The 17,827-nt window shown below is 40.0% G+C and overlaps 1 long non-coding RNA gene across 1 annotated transcript in view; it reads left to right on the top strand.

Annotated features, from left to right (window-relative positions):
• The window catches only part of LOC128089526 (uncharacterized), a 37,214-nt gene that overhangs the window by 7,910 nt on the left and 11,477 nt on the right, over nt 1–17,827 (top strand). Inside the window, exon 2 of the long non-coding RNA XR_008210539.1 lies at nt 2,348–2,506. This is a non-coding gene — a long non-coding RNA (uncharacterized LOC128089526). The remainder of the gene's footprint in view (nt 1–2,347; nt 2,507–17,827) is intronic.

Consider the following 17,827-nt stretch of genomic DNA (forward strand, 5'->3'; position numbering starts at 1 on the left):
TTGAGAAGCAGAGTGTGTTACAGTAATCATTTGCATAATTAGGAGAATAGAGTGATATTATCTATCGCAGAGAAATAAAAAAGATGTTTATGAAACATGGATACACTTTCATTTCGTTTTAGAATGTATTTGAGATTAGTAGTGGCACTTCATCAGTATGCTAGGAAGATGATTTTCTTAGTTCATTACATGTGTTACTGACGGAAAACAGTACATAGAAAAACAATGGCCCTTTTTTTTCCAGAAGAATGTACTTTGACTTCTTAGGAGAAATGGAAGATGACATCCCACTGAAGGCAACAGTGGAGAGAAAAAAGGCCCAAGAGAGCTTTTTGATTGCCAGCACAGCTTCTTTGAAGCATAGATGAGAATGTTTTGAAGTTTATGAGCTGAAGGATATGGCAGAAGATCCCTAAGGCTAAATAGTGACCTCAGACTTATCTCAGCTGTAGAATGATCTTGTACATAGGTGGAAGTAGGGATGGGCTACATGAGATAAGTAGACATGGCTAGAAAGGAGCAGAAGGACCAGCAACTTCTGACCTGGGACTGGAAATTGTAGCAGATCAGAAGGAGAATAGGAAGGGCTGTCACAGCTTCATAAGCAGCAAGAAAGAATTAAGGAATGTGTGGACCAGATAAGGAATAGCATGGTGGGCCTAGGAAGTAGAAATTGGCTGAGTTACCCGACAACTTCTTTTGCTCTTTTTTTTTTTAAAAAAAAAACCAAACAACTGATAAGGTTCTCTAGATCTGTAGGCCAGACTGGGCCATAGTCAAGAAAGACTGAAAGTGGAAATCCTTAAGCAATCTGGACATATGCAGAAGGTGGAAACTATTAATCAGAATGTGGAACATACTTCTGGCTATGAAATTTAAAGAACAGAACAGAATAAAATCAGAGATTTTAGAGACAGTTTGTTTTGAAAAATGCATTATTGTTGCCATACAAGACATAAATGATGAGACATTTGTGGACAGCCTGCTTTTGTCTCCTTTCCATACCTTGAGGGGCTACAGCTGTCTGTCAGCCACTGTTAATTCCCTTGTGTGAACTTGGACAATTGAGCATTTTTCAACCTTGTTACCTGGAAAACAGCCGTTTAGCTATTCAGCTATTAGGAGTGATAATGTTGATAGGATCAGATATTTAGGGGTGGGAACTGAGAAACTAAGAAAAAAAAAGCACAGAACAGACAAAGCCCCCAAACTAAAGTGATGTAGCTTGTAGTCTACCTAAAATTTTCACAGAATCACAGAAACAGCAAGGTTGGAAAACACCTACAAGATCATCCAGTCCAACCATCTGCCTATCACCAACAGTTCTCACTAAACCATGTGCCTCAACACAAAATCCAAACGTTCCCTGAACACCTCCAGGGTCGGTGACTCCACCACCTCCCTGGGCAGCTTATTCTACTGCCTGACCACTCTTTCAGAAAAGTAGTATTTCCTAACATCCAGCCTAAATCTCCCCTGGTGCAGCTTGAAGCCATTCCCTCTGGTCTTATCACCAGTTACACGAGACAAGAGACAGACCCCCAGCTCACTACAACCTCTCTTCAGGTAGTTATAGAGAGCAGTGAGATCTCCTGGAACTTCCTTTTCTCCATCCTGAACATTCCCAGCTCCTTCAGCCTCTCCTCATAAGCCCTGCACTCCAGACCCCTCACCAGCTTTGCCCCCCTTCTTTGAATCCGCTCCAGGGCCTCAATGTCTTTCTTGCAGTGAGGGGCCCAAAACTGAACACAGTACTTGAGGTGCGGCCTCACCAGAGCTGAATATAGGGGATGACCACTGCCCTGTTCCTGCTGTCAATGCTGTTTCTGATGCAAGCCAGGATGCCATTGGCCTTCTTGGCCACCTCGGCACACTGTTGGCTCACGTTCAGCCCAGCATCAACCAACACTCCCAGGTCCATTTCCTCTACGCAGTCCTCCAGCCACACCGCCCCAAGCCTGTAGCGTCGCCTGGGGTTGTTGTGGCCGAAGTGCAGGACCCGGCATTTGGCCTTGTTGAAACTCATCCCATTGGCTTCAGCCCAGCTCTCCAGCCTGTCCAGATCCCTCTGTAGGGCCTCGCTACCCCCAGGCAGATCCACACTTCCAGCCAATTTGGTGTCATCTGCAAATTTACTGAGGGTGCACTCGATGCCCTCATCGAGGTCATCAATAAAGATATTGAAGAGGACAATAAGGATATTCAAGAAGACAGATTTCAAGCTGGTGCCTATCTCAGATGCTTGATTGGACTGAAATGCACGTGCACCTGTACAAATGTTACTTGGCTTAAAAAAAAAACAAAGCTGAACTAAATGTGTATGATTTCTTGTTTGCCTTTTATACAGAAATGCCTGGACTTCTGACTAGTAATCCCAGTTGACTGCTGTTTGTATAGTAAAAGGCCAATTCTGCACTGCCTGCCAGATTGTGTTAGAGGGAGCCTCAGCAACACTTCTATAGCCAAGTCAGGTCAACACTTCTGTCTGAAAAGAGAAGCAGATCTTGTAAGTAAATATGTTTGTGTTTCATAATGCTGCCTGTTGTTTTCTCCTTTGTCAGCCTCTGATCTTTGATATAGCTGCATAGCTTTCAGTACCATGACTTCTCAAAATTGTGAATTTTAATTCTAAGAATGCTGGCTAAACGGCTCCATGTGATTAAAATAATAGGTCTTTCCATTGCTTACATCTCTAAAATGCATAATGGAAATGTCACCATCTATGCTTAATTATGACTTAAAAAATATGAAGCAGATTAGATGGATGTTCTGCTAACAATAAAGATATCTGGAAGTGCCTAGGGCCAAACAAAAAGCTTGGTATCTGAAACTCCAAATCCCAAACATCAGATTGGACTTTATTCTTGTACCCAAACTGTTTGGAAAACCTAGCTCCTATTTTGTGTATGTTTTGGAAAAATGGAAAGAAGCTGCATGCATGATGTAAATTAACTTACTGAAACTGTGAGTTGTGCTGCAAAGTACAGAACATTCATTTGGTTCATTGCTATTAGAAAGTAATCAAACAGGATTAATTACTTCTTTTGTCTTCTGAAATTCTCATTTAGAAGGTGATATAGTTTATCTGTATTAAGGAATTGAAATATGACAATACAATGGGCACAGGTGTTAAAAACTTTTTTTACTGTCCAGACTTTTAGCAGCTTCCTGGCTAATATAGATGCTAATTGTGAGCTGTTAAAATTCTTCATCTTTTTGTGACTCAAACAAGGTAAGTTACTGCTTATGTATAATCAATGAATATTAAGATATTATAATTACAAAATAAACAAGAGAGTTAGGCAAAGCAGATTATAATAACAAAAAGAGAAGAAGAGAATAAATAGAAAGCTTACCCCTATTCTGGCTCACTTACAAAACTCCCACAGAGTAGATCTCTAGAAGCAATCCTTCCACACTGGTAGCCAGCTTTTAAATGGATCTAGGAGAAGTGGAGCCAGGCTCCACTCCTTCTGGCAGCACAGGTGAATTGCCTTCACCTGTGCTCCTGTGGCTGACACATTGCTCGCATCAGGTGATCAATCAGAAGTTCAGCAGTTCCCATACAGGTTGATTAACACTAAATTTTTCTAATTCCTTGCATTCTGCCTTTGAGCAATTTTTGAAGTTCCCATTTTGACAAACCCTGGGTTTGCTTTAAAACCAGAGTAAGGTAATGAATCTTCCATAAGGAAATGCTTTATTTCTTGAGCTGCTAAGACTTGCTTAACGAAGTGCAGCTGTTGTGTTTCAAAATGAAATATTGGTTAAGTGAGCAAGTAAAATAGATTAACGGATTGTAGTTAGAGATTAGATTGTAGCTAGAGATTAGATTATAATTAGAGATTAGAGATTAGGATTAGAGAGTGGCTGAACAGTCTCAAATTTAATAATCATGTAGTGTAATGAAGAGGAGCAAGGTGTATTTCAAGACCTTCCTGATATGGGAGAATAAATTAGTATGGCTTACTGACTTGGTTTCTTGCTCAACTGTTAGGGTTTGAAGTTTAATATATTTTTAATCTACATTTTAGTAGTTTTTCAAATGCTCTGAACACACTTTTGCCTGTGAAAATTGCTCTGTTTCCTGTGGGAACCACACTCAACTCTTCTGTGAGTACTTCTAATAATTCCTTATATCCTGTTTGACAACACCAGGCCATATTAAAATGTAAAAATGGCATGGAAGTCAAAGACATTTTGGTACTTAGGGACCATTTTGATTCTAATATTTGCTATAATTGTGAAGTGTACTTTACAATTGGTATTGGGTATAGTAAAAGCTACCACACCCAAGTATGCATAGTGACATATTCTAGTCTCTGTTATAAATCAGCATGCTGTCTTTTCAGTGACAAAATCATTCCTTAAAATGGGGCATTATTCTGAATGTACTTCCTAGAATAGAACACATGAGGGTAGCATGGAGTTTGTAGAATTCAGCTTCTTACAGTGACAGAGCCCTTGATTGTCCTGGCTTTTTACTTCATTGTGATAGAATGTGAATGCTAATACAGAAAGTAACAAAAATGACTGATTCAGCTTTTAAAATGGATCAAACACTGAAACACAAAATTTCTTGTTAACAGTATAGCATTCATCTGTTCAGTGTGGTTGCTGTTGTTTGATAGCTCTTTTCAATGCTTTAGCTTTTAATTTGCCTGATACATCCTTCAGAGATGCTATTTAGTAGCTTAGTATTATTATTGTTAGATTTCTTGCTTGTCATTTGTTAGTTATTCTTGTGCTTATATGAAAGTTATCTTCTGGATCTTCCCCTCCAAGAATTACCCATGCAAGTGCTAAAAAAATTATTCTTAGTTTGAAGTATTTACACAAGCCACCCTAAAATATATCTTCAAATCTAATAAATTGTCACTGCAGAGAAACAAAGCATTGCTGTCATACATAGCACTCATAAAAGTCTCTAAATAGTAACCAGAAGCAGACTAACAATTACTTAAATGCAGTTTTCTTCTTAACTATAATTATATGTCAGCATATTCTTCCTTTCAGAAACATACTGTATTCCTAGAATCGAGTCACCAAGGCTGGAAAAGACCTCCAAGATCATCCAGTTCAACTGTCCACCTATCACTAGTGTTTCCCACTAAACCACGTCCCTCAGTACAACATCTAAATGTTTATTGAACACCTTTAGAGTTGGTGACTCTATCCCCTCATTGGGTAGCCCATTCCAGCACCTGACCACAGTTTTGGAGTAGTATTTCCTAACGTCCAACCTGAATCACTCCTGGTGCAACATGAGGCCATTCTCTCTTGTCTTATCTTTAGTTACATGGAGGAAAAGGATGACCTCTTCTCTCACCTCACCGTAATCTTCCTTTAGGTAATTGTAGAGAGTGATAAGGTCTCCCCTGGACCTCCTCTTTTCCAAACTAAAAATCCCAGCTCCCTCATCAATCAATAACCCCAGGTCCATTTCATCTGTGCAGTCTTCCAGTCACTCCACCCCAAGCCTGTAGCATTGCCTGGGGTTGTTGTGGCCAAAGTGCAGGACCCAGCATTTGGTCTTGTTGGAACTCATCCCATTGGCTTCAGCCCAGCTCTCCAGCCTGTCCAGACCCCCTCTGTAGGGCCTCACTATCTCCAGGCAGATTGACGCTTCCAGCCAACTTGGTGTCATCTGCAAACTTACTGAGGGTGCACTCAATGCCTTCATCCAGGTCATCAATAAAGATATTGAAGAGGACAGACCCCAGCACCGACCCCTCGGGAACACTACTTGTGACCAGTCACCAGCTGGATTTAGTTCCATTCACTACCACCCTCTGGGCCAGTTCCTTACCCAGCCAAGAGTGTACCTGTCCAAGCCATGGGCTGCCAGCTTCTGCAGGAGAATACTGTGGGAGACAATGTCAAAGACTTTGCTGAAGTCTAAGTAGACTATATCAACAGTCTTTCCCTTGTCCGCCAGTCACTAGATCATAGAAGGAGATCAAGTTGGTCAAGCAGGACCTGCTCTTTTTGAACCCATGCTGGCTAGGCCTGATCCCCTGGTTGTCCTGCACATGCTGCGTTATCTCCCTCAAGACAATCTGCTCCATAACCTTCCCTGGCACCGAGGTCAGGCTAACAAGCCTGTAGCTCCTCGGGTCCTCCTTACAACCCTTCTTGTAGATGGGAGTCACATTGGCAAGTGTCCAGTCTTCTGGGACCTCACCAGTCAATAAGGAGTGCTGATAGATAATGCAAAGTGGCTCGGCTATCACCTCCGCCAGTTCCTTCAGCACTCTCGCGTGAATCTCATCTGGCTCCATGGACTTATGACAGTCCATTTAGAGTAGTAGGTCTCTGACTGCTACCTCCTGAATCGTGGGAGGTTTAGTCTGTTCCCCAGCCAAGACTACCAGGTCAGAGAGTGGAGTACCCTGAGGACAACTGGTCTGACCTTTAAAGACAGACATAAAGAACACATTCAGAACCTCTGCCTTTTCCTTATCCTCAGTGGTCACATTCCCAGCCTCATCCAGTAAAGAAAGGAGATTCTCCTTAGTCCTCCTCTTACTGTTGATGTATTTGTAAAAGAGTTTCTTGCTCCTTTTTACCCCAGCAGCCAGGTTGAGTTCAAGCTGGGCTTTTGCCTTTCTTATTTTCTCTCCACTCATCAACTTCTCCGTATTATTTCTGAGTCGTCTGTCCCTTCGTCCACAGTAGGTAGCTTCTTTTTTTCTCCCGGAGCCTCAAGAATAACTACCTATTCATCCATGCTGGTCTTCTTCCCTGCCGGTTCGTTTTGCAGTTCAGGGAGATAGGCAGTTCCTGCGCCTTTAAGACTTCTTTCTTGAAGAGCAACCAGCCGTCTTGGACCCCTTTACTCTCTAAGACTGAATCCCAGAGGACTTCCCCTACTAGTCTTCTGAACAATTCAAATCTGCCCTCCAGAAGTCCAAGGTAGCAGCAGTTTTGCTGCTCCCCCTCCTTGCTCCACCAAGAATTGAGAACTCTACGATTTCATGGTCACCCTTTACAAGACAGCCCCGGACTTCCACATCTCCCACCAGACATTATCTGTTTGTGAAAAGTCGGTCTAGTGGGGCAGCTCATCTCATAGGCTCTCTCACCAGTGCATCAGAAAGTCATCCTCCATACACTACAGAAACCTCCTAGACTGCTTTTTCTGCACTGTGTTGTATTCCCAGCATACGTCTGGGAAGTTGAAGTCCCCCATGAGGACAAGGGCTGGTGATCGTGGAGCTTCTGCCAGCTGCTCATACAACACTCATCTGTCTCTTCATCCTGGTTCGGCAGTTTATAGTAGACGCTCACTAGGATGTCTACCCTGTCAACCCTTCCCATGATGATGGGGATTCAACCTTATCATTCCCAGCTACAAGCTCAATTCTATGTTCTATGATTCTAGTAATGTAAAGGTAAAATGTATATTCTAAAAATAGCCTTTATGGAAGTCAATATATTAATTCAATTTGCTGCTTAAACTTGTAAAGAGTAAGTGCTCAGAAGATGAATGAGGTTCTTATCCTATTCTGAAAAAAAATGTTGAATGTCTAACCATAGAGTCAGGTTGTATTTTGTGTTTGGGATTTGTAGCTGTAAATGCATGTGCCCATGAAAAGCTATGTGTTTTCATCCTTTCCCTTCTCTCCTTCCTTTCTTGTAGAAGAAGAGATGGACTGTACCATTAATCTTGTGTATCCAGTCATTATCTAAGACTGTTTGATCTCAAATATTTAATTACTTATATCAGAGTGAGATAAAAATGTGAGTTGTGGAGTTTGGTGAAATATGGGGTTATAAAACAGCTGCATGTGGTCTTTGTGAATGCCAGTTCAGTCACAGCTTTATTCCACTCACACAGACTTTTATATTCAAGAATTGCAAAAGAATGAAGCAAGAATTTAAGTAAGGCTTTGAAGGCTTTGCAAGCATTTAAATGCAGCATTCAAATTCTGCAGCAGCTTTAGAAAACGTGCTGAAGCTTCATACATTTGTATGAGATATTTTACTCCCCTAAGTAAAATATGCTAAATATTAAATTGAATGGCTTTTGTAAAATTCCTAAATCATCTTGACTATGGAGACATGACCACCAACATATAAGCTGTGTCCCAAAAGTTGTTCTTCTGATTCTAGGCTTTGTGCCTTGTCCATTCATTTCACTGTTTGCATTGAATCATTTTTCTCTGTTGATGCATTTGCTTTTAGACCTTCAAACTATGAATTTATAAATGGTCACAATCCGCAGCTGAAAAATAGCCATGACTAGTTAAAAAATACAGAATGTACCTTGGAGGCATGTGTGTGCATTCTCAAAATTCTGGGGACACTGAAATGCATCAGTTTTTGGAAAAAGCTAGGTCTACTTACAAGAAGTCAGTGCAGGTTTTAGCATATTCTGGTGTTGAAAAACTGCAGCAGAAGCCAGAAATTAGCTGAGGTGTAGGACCTTCATGCTACAAATCCTTGTGCCTAGAAACTATTATGACTGAGGAACAAGATCATGTCTGTGCAAGCTGCTAAACTCAAGCTTCCTACTGCATGCATGGAGGAACAGTTCTGTATTTGCTGCAGAGACTGACTTTAGGTCAACACTGTTTCAGATTTTTTCTATTCTTGAGTGGGTGATATGTAAAAAAAAAATCCCCAAAAATAGAGACTTATCCTATTGCTTTTTGTTTATTTCAAAATTTTAAGTCTGTATGAAAGCATTTATTTCGTAGGATTCTACACCTGTACTCAGAAAGTAGATGCCATAATCCGTGTTGAATTTTGTTTTGCTAACTGTTAGAACTTTGGAAAGGAATCTTTTTTCTCCTCTGTTTTATCTTCAAGAACATTCACAATGGTGTTGAAATTCTTACTCTTAAACAGTAAAAATGAGCCTGTGTGGTGTTCTCCATGATCTGTGTACCTGGAACAATGAAAACTAGAGCACGCATCTCTAAAAGATCCCGGGTGCATTAACATTTATGAAGTCTAGATTTAATGTTCTCACTATACGTGGATTTTCCTGATATTTTCCAGTGTTCAGATTCCCACACCAGTCTTTGAGGGCTTAAATACGTATCAAAAAAATCTCAGTAACAATTCACAGGCAGAAATATATCTATCTATAGATGAGTATGGTACACTGAAATGGAAATTTGTTTATTTTTCTCTGATTTATTAGGGTTTTTTTGTTGTTGTTTTGTTGTTTTGGTTTGGTTTTGTGCAGCTGCAAAGGTGTTGGCCTGCTACAAAGAGACTTCATTTTTAACAATCTCTAAAAAATTCTAATTGAAAACGAGCTGCTCTATGTTCCCAAACTGCAATTAACTAAAGATTTACAGCACTTATCAGGTGCATGTTTGTCTAATCCAAGGAAAGCTACTCTTCCCCTCTCCTTGTCTTCCAAAAATGACCGAAAACATCTGCTGCTAGAACTAGGTACAAATGATGAGGCCCATGTGTAATCTGTTTTTCTTTTGTTTTCACTGTATCTTTGTGTAGATCAGATCTTCTTTGTAGAGATTTAAAAACAGCCAATTGTTGCATCTTTTCTCCTAAAGAAGGCTTGTTTTCTTCCAGAAAAAATTTTTTCTTTTTTTTGGGCATATGGAAAGAATAAGTTGCCAGCATGCTGCTGTATCAGCCACATGTGGCTGATGCTAGAACTAACTGTAAACTGTAAAACCTTTAGTAACTGTAACCATTGCAAAATTTTTATTTAGGTAGTAAACAACAATATTCTTTAAAGTATACTGAGAGTTGTCTAGCAAATAAAATGGTTATCTTTGAAGGTATGCAGGTGTGCCATAAGGAGCATGTATCTTGGGTACAGAAATACTTTATTGGAAGGACCTTAGTTTTGACACTATGATGTTATAATATCATATGACAAAAGACTTTTATTTAGGCTTTCGGTGACCTGAATACATTTTTTTCTTAGACAAAGATGAAATATCTATTATTTCTTCAAGTGGAATTTAATGTTTAAACACCATCTCTCCTTCGATCTGCATACACAGAAGTTGTACGCTCCAGGTTGCAAAGCAGAAACTCTTGCTGCTGAAGGACTAACCAGTGTGAATACAGTGTTACTGACCTATAACTATATATGCATTCAACAGCTGCGTTGGAAAAACTTCAATTAACTTTCATGTTTTTGCATTAAAAGGTTAATACCCACTTTGGGACCACTATAGGTCTTGTTGCTTTTGAATGAACCAGTATGACCAACCTTAGGGAATTTCACCAGTAGGAACTCTTATGGCTAGCTTATAAAAGAATGTTCTTTATTTGTATTTACTTGTGCAAAGTGTTTGGCATTGTATCACATGACATCCTGCTTACCAAATTGGAGAAGAAATTGATTTGATGGATGGACCGTTCACTGGATAAGGAATTGGCTGGATGGTCACACTCAGAGTTGTGGTCAATGACACAGTGTCCAACTGGACACTGGTGACGTGTGGCATTCCTCAGAGATCGATTTTGGGACCAGTGCTATTTAACATCTTTATAGGCAGCATGGACAGTGGGATTTAGTGCACCCTCAGCAAGTTTGGCCCTAACTTCTCCCAGACAACAGTGATAAAGGATGAAAGGTTTCTCAATTGTGATGAAATTAACAGTGTATACTAAAGAACTTCCTGTTTATTTGTAGACTCTGTTTGCTCTTTGTCTTATATTCCAGTCTTATATTAATATAATTCTTATATTCCAGCCCTCTACTAGGGCCAGTTTTATTCAACATTTTCATCAGTGAATGGAAAATCTCATGTCAGGTAGGAGTACATATCCACTCAAGATTTTGAAGGGTTTGCAGAGGGATATGGATAGATTGGATCAAAGGCTCACTTTCAGTTGCATGGCATTTAGCAAGGGTAAGTGTTGTGTTACACAGTTGGGTCACAACAACTCCATGCAGTGGTATAGGCCTGGGGAAGAGTGGCTGAAGGGTTGCCTGGCAGAAAAGGGCTTGTGAGTGTTGGTTGACAGCCAGCTAAATGTGAGCCAGCTGTGTCCCCCAGTGGTCAAGCAAGCCAACGGTGCCCTGGCTTTTTTTCAGAAATAATGTAGTCAATAGGATTAAGGAAATGATTTTTTACTAAGCTGCTGAGATTTGAATATTATGTTCATTTTGGAGACCCTCACCACAAGAAAGATATTGAGTCACTTCTGCATATGCTGAAAAGAGCAATGAAGCTGGTGAAGTTATAAGAAACAGCTGAGGAAACAGGGGGTGTTTGGTCTAGAGAAAGGGATGCTGAGGGGAAATATGTTGAATTTGTTGTCTACAACTACCTGAAAATAGGTTTTAGCAAGGAGAGCTATTTAATCTCTTTTCTCAGATAACAGGTGATGGGACATAAGGAAATGGTTTCATGTTGTGCCAGGGAAGATTCAAATTGGACATGTGGAAGAATTCTTATACAGAGTGGTCAAGCACTGCAATAAGCTGCACAGGGAAGTTATGGGATACTCATTCCCCGACCTATTTAAGAGATGTGTGCTTATGGCACTAAAGGACATGATTCGGTGATGGGACTTGGTAGGTCAGGTTGGACTTAAACATTAAGCTGAATAATACTTTCATGTGATCTTGAAATTAAACAAAAGGAAAGATAATTTTAAATATTTGCTGAAATCTCACATTTTCAATAGTTTGAATCTTGATGCCTTCTGTTGACTGGCTAAGAAGGAGATTTTCTTCCATTTATGTATCCTTCCTCTGCAACTACTTATTCACAGTAGAATTTTAATGCAAAATATTTTTGAAATTCAGTACTCTACTTTTCTCTCCAGACAAAGCATCCCTGTATTTACTGATAACATCTATCCTGGAGCCTGAAAATGCAGAAAGCCTGATGTGCATTCCTGTGAGTAGGGTATATGAGGAGAAGCTGAATCTACCTCTATGCTAAATGTGAAAAAAGCCACTACCTAACACTCGAAACCACACACTTAAAAGGATTTGGAAGGTAGTCATAAATCCCTCTTGCTCTGTTTTTCAGGTGAGATTCACAACTTTAAGTTAGAGAGTCTCAGAGCTGGAGATAAACTTAAAATGTAACAGTTTCCTCACTGTCTCTCGTGCAGACTACTTCACGTTTAAATTTTCTTTTAAGTATGCTTCTGTATGGATTATCTTCACATAATACCAAAGCAGATCCGAAAGTGCTTTAGTAGTGTTAACTGGGGAAATGCAGCTGAAAATACCTAGGGATTTGAGCATCTGAAATACCACTGCCCCAAGAAAGAGAAGATGGTCTTACTTGTCAATAGTAACAGTACATTAGTTGAGTTTAGTATTTCTGCTCTGATTGGAAATTCACTGACTGCTTGAAGTGCTGCTCAAGAATTTCTCTGAATTCATTGCAAAATGCTGATTTTGTGCATGGTTCAGCATGAAAAACATCTCTGGCACTCTCTTGTTGGACACTTGATAGGTGATGGAGCAGCAGTTCTTGAACTTACTCTGGTAATGATACAGGTGTGAGATGTGATCAGTATACGTGAGAATAGATAACCTTTGCAGTATTACTGGCAAGTAGCTGATTAGGCAGCATGTGTTCGTTGTGATTGACTTAAAAAGCAGAGCTGCCTCAGAGATATCTCTTCAATGTATATCCCTTACAGAATAAAAGGAAATGTATTTATTGTTCCAAATAGCTGTAAATCAGCATATGCTTCTTGTGTACTCTTCGTAACTAATATTTTTTACAAAGGGACTTAAGAAATACCAGAATGTGTGAGATTTTGAAGTTAGCATCAAAAAATTTCAGACAACCACAGGATGAAAGTCTGCAGAGAGTGGAGAAAGAACTCTACAAGAGAAAAGGAGAAGTCACTGGTTGACATAGTAGAGGTCCCAAACAGCAGAGAGAAATGATGTGTTACTGTATACAGCAGTTGTGACAGTACTCTTGCAAAGCTGATGGCTTTTTGGATGCTGGGTGAAACAAGATAGGTTTTCAAGAAGATGCTGTAAGGGATGAACCTAAACCTTCAGAAAGTGAGCTCTACTTTTTGAATTGTTACCAAAGGATGATATATCTACAGTGTCTCTATGAAGCTGAAATACCTGCTTCCCCATACTATTGCTAGTATAAAACTTTTGTTCTGCAGACTGTTTCCTCTTGATGTGAGCTGCTCATGTTAGCCATGCTTCCCTGATAATAATAAGAGAGACACCAGCATTGCTAACTCCAATGGAGCATTTTCAGATGGTCTGAAATGAGCTAATTTTATGACTTGGTCACGGTCTGTGATTTTTTTGCTCCTGGCAGCCAAGTGCTAATAAAAGGAGTAATGGTACTCTCCTACTGCCACTTTTCTTCAGAATAAGGCCTGCAATTTCTCAGATGGTATTTGTGTGCAGGAGTAGTCCGGTTCTGTGAAAAGGAGAACAGTCACCAGGGAACCTCTCAATTAGGAATTGTTTCTTTTGCCTAATCAGCAGGAGCAGGGAAATGTCTGTCTCCTTGTAATCAGCACTGGTGAGGCTGCACCTTGAGTGTTGTATTCAGTTTGGGCCTCTCACTACAAGAAAGACATCAAAGCCCTGGAATCTGTACAGAGGAGGGCAGTGAAGCTGTGAACGGTCTGGAGAACAAGTCTTACAAGGAGCAGCTGAGAGAAATGAGATTGTTCAGCCTGGAGAAGATGCTCAGGGGGGACCTTATAGTGCTCTTTAACTGCCTGAAAGTTGTGGCATGGTGGGGGTTACCCCCTTCTCCCATATTACTAGTGACAGGACAAGAGGGAATGGCCTTTAATTGCACCAAGCGAAATTCAGGTTGAATATGAGGAAGAATTTCTTCTTCAAAGGAGTGGTCAGACAGTGGAATGGACTACCCAGGGAGGTGGTAGAGTCACCATCCCTGGAGGTTCTCAAGAAACATTTAGATGTCACTGTGCGATTCTATCTATTCTATTAAGGAGTCTTAAGCAAATGGATTTCACTCCCCTCACCAAAATAACTAAAAACTAAAAAGTAAATAAAAGCTTAAATAAATAGAAGACCATGAACTGAACTACTTCAAACAGATGTAGCAAATGTAAAATGTGTACGCATAGATGAGTGTTGGTTCTTTTGTTGCTGTTTTTTAATGGAAAATATCCATCAATTGATCAAACTTTGCTGTTTTTACACAGGTTAAAACAGAATGGAATACTCTTTCTAGATGATATTGTAGATCTTCATTCAGCCCAACATATAATGCTTGGGAGGTTTTCAAATTACTGTTGCATTTTTTTTTCCTTCTCTTAGATCTCTTATACTAGAGAGCACCCACTCGTTCATCTTGTGTGCAACAGCCAGTATTAGTAAACTGAAGCTATAATGTATATGATTAATCTGTATGAACACTATTGATAACTGTTAAAAACATACAATTGAAAAACAGAATTTTACAGAACCCTTGAGGAAGAAATTATTCAAAAATTCAGATGAAATTATGGGAATCCTGCATCTTCACACAGAGATCAGAATCTCTTAGGTATTGGTAAAAAATTTCATGAATGCACTTAGAAAGATCAATTGCTAAAATTGTTCTCAGACTATTATTAAGGAGCTTGGCTGTTCTGGAGCTATTTGTCTAACTGCTACTTGTGATTCAAGAGATTTAAAAGAAATGCAACAAAGACTGAACACTTTCTTACTCCTTGAAGTGTTGCCACTTGAGTAGGCTTGCAATTCACAATCCTGCAGATGGCTCTTGGAGCAGGCTGGAGCAATTTGAAGATGTCAGCTGCTGCCTGATGAGATCAACTGATACTAAGTTAAGCTGTGTTAAGGTATTGTAATGCTGTTGTGACAGAGCCTGCAAAATTGTGTAGCTCAGTACTGCAAAAGGAGATGAAGGCATTAAGTTTGGATATGTACTAATCAAGAACTACAGGCAAGATGATACCATTAGTATGGTCTTATGAAGAGAGGAATCACTTTAGCACCACCAGATGTTAGACCAATGGAGTTCACAGACTTCGCTATGTCCAGAATTTCCATTTATTTATTCATTTATTTGCAGAACTTGTATTAATCTCCACAGAGATTAAACACAAAGCACGTTTTCTCTCTCTCTCTTTTTTTTTTTTTTTTTTTTTTTTTGAGAATTACATCCTTCCTTCTTAATTTTTGCCAGCTTTCAGTTATTTTCATTTCTACCTTTGCCTAGAAGTATTTCTGAGATACATTCTTTTCTCCTTGGGTATAGTCTGGATTCATCTGTTAAAGTGTTTTGGAATTGACGAGTGTATTACAAAAGCCTAAGACAGTAATGTAATGATAATAGCAAGTTGGAGAAGAATTTAATTAATAAGAACGAGCAGCTTTTCCTCTGTTATGCTAAAGATGTTGCAGTATCTGAGTACACTCTTTACAAAGAACACTCAGGTAATGAAAGCCCTAACTGCCCCTGTGCTTTCCTGCTGGTGTAACTCTACTGACAGTCACCATGTAAAAGTTTTGCACAGCCTGTAATCATCTACACAGTTAAAATAGCCTTGTTTTGAGTCTTGTTTTTACAGATGTTTGGATTTGTCTGAGGCAGAATTTTCCTTTCAGCTTTATGAATGCAGTGGTCATGAATATGCTAGCAAAAACTAATTCTTTTTGCACTGGGAGTAGATTATGCTATCAAAACAAACTGATGTTAGAAGATGTGAGTTTTGTTTGGCAAACGGAAAATAGCTTTTGAGGCTTTACAACACAGTAAATCTATACACATTTTAGGTACACACGATTTCAGTAAAGAAGCACTTAAAATACATTAAGACCATTATGTGAAAATGTGAAAGTGTTGTCACCATTTAACTGTCTCCTATGGATTTTATTTTTCTCTAAGTCCTGCAGATTCATGCTGGAGCATCACTGCAAAAAATTTCAAACCAATCTTACTTTAGTTTTCAATGGACAAACAGTCATATGATTATACACCTGAATGCCTTCTTTGATTCCGTAGGGACTTTGCTCACACGGATTAACTTTGTCCTCATCAAGTTTTCTGTGCTGGACACTTCCTGCTGAATGGAGATAAAACTAATATCTGAACAACATGGCACATGCTTAGAAAAAACACAGACAATAAATGGCAGGATATCAGATAAAATCAAAAGCTATCTTACAACAAGTATCTGGGACAAATGGCCAGCTGAGAGCTTAGAAGTTGGGCTTCTTTCTTCTGTTGCTAAAGAGGAGAATGTAAAAGGTAGCTCCTGCTACCTTGATTGTCCTTGTGAATGTAGAACCAGCAGCAACTGCTATAACCAACCCTTTGTATTTACCTTTACAAGCAAATGGTGCTGAACAATCTAGCTAGCTGAAGTAAGGAATTAGATAGCCAAGATCTTGTTAGCTATGAACACCACATGTCCCTTCGCTCCTCTGACAATCTCCAGAAGCAAAATGGAAAAATGACACTCGAGTCAGCTTAGGAACTGCCACGCTCATAACACAGTGTGTTAAGGGATACTACCTTCAATCTCAGTTGTTCACCTGCTGAGATTCAGACTGCAAGGCTCAGAAGTTGGGGCATAAGCTTCTCTGCCACTGTTGCTCTTTGTCAGCAGCCTGTGAAAGTGACACATGCTGGCAGGTAGCAATACTAACTGCTGCACCAACCCTGCTTACCCACCAAACACATACCCAGCACTCAAAAATGTGTCCTTCACCTTCACCTTGTTTAAAAGGTGAATTGTTAGGGAACACTGCAATCTTGTTTTCTTTTCTCACTCTTTGTAGCATGTACTATCAAGACCTTTGGAAATACGGGATGCAGACATCATTGTTTTGTAAGGATCGTAGAATCACAGTAACATAGAATGGCTTGGGTTAGAAGGGACCCCAAAGATCGCAAGTTTCAGCCTCTCTGCCAGAGGCAGAGCCACCAATCTCCAGATCTGGTACTAGACCAGTTTACTTATAGGGCCCCATCCAACCTGGCCTTGAACACCTCCAGGGATGGAGCATCCGCAGCCTCTCTGGGCAGCCTGTTCCAACACCTCACCACTCCATCTGCAAAGAACTTCCTCCTGACATCCAATCTAAACCTTTCCTCCTTGAGCTTAAAACCATTCCTTCTTGTCCTATCACTGTCTACCCTTGTAAAAAGTTGATTCTCCTCCTATTTATAATTCCCTTTTAAACACTGGAAGGCTGCAATGAAGTCTCAGCCTGCCTGCATAGGAGAGGTCCTGTCTGGACCCTCTTCAACAGCTACACATCTTTCCTGTATTGAGGTCCCCAGACTTGGATACAGTACTCCAGATGGGACGTTATGAGGGCAGAGTAGGGAGGGACAATCCTGTCCCTGCTGGCCACCCCTCTTCTGATGATGCCCAGGATACCATTGGTCTTCCGAGTTTCAAGAATACACTGTTTTCTTATTCAGACAGAAGGTGAGTTCTTGTGCTCTTTTGTGCATCTTTAAAGAGTCGTCAGCTTTCTCCCACTCCTTTGTCTCTAAGGACAGCTTTCCAGGAGATCTCACCCAATAATTCCTTAAACAGCCTAAAGTTTGCTCTCCCAAAGGTTAGGGTCCTGACCCTACTCTTTGCCAGGTCTATATTCTTCAAGATCACAAGGATGTTTGTCATAACTTGCCCTTGGCTTTTTCTAGTGTTTCTTACCTATTTTAAAATGTCATAGCACTGATTACATTTGCAAGGTGATTGTTTTAAGTCCTAGCATCTTTCTGAAGTGATGTGAAAGAAATGAGTTCCTTGCTTGCTTACTTCTACTGTAAAAGGTGGAACAAAGACTTTTTCTAGCTCAAATTCTGCTATCCAGTGAAAAGTTATTATCACTGCACTCATAACAACATTTTCTAGCTTGAATCTCCCCATACTATTATAAGAAACT

The sequence above is a fragment of the Tympanuchus pallidicinctus genome, unplaced genomic scaffold (genome assembly GCF_026119805.1).
Source record: "Tympanuchus pallidicinctus isolate F22 unplaced genomic scaffold, pur_lepc_1.0 scaffold4, whole genome shotgun sequence".
Lineage (NCBI taxonomy): Eukaryota > Metazoa > Chordata > Aves > Galliformes > Phasianidae > Tympanuchus > Tympanuchus pallidicinctus.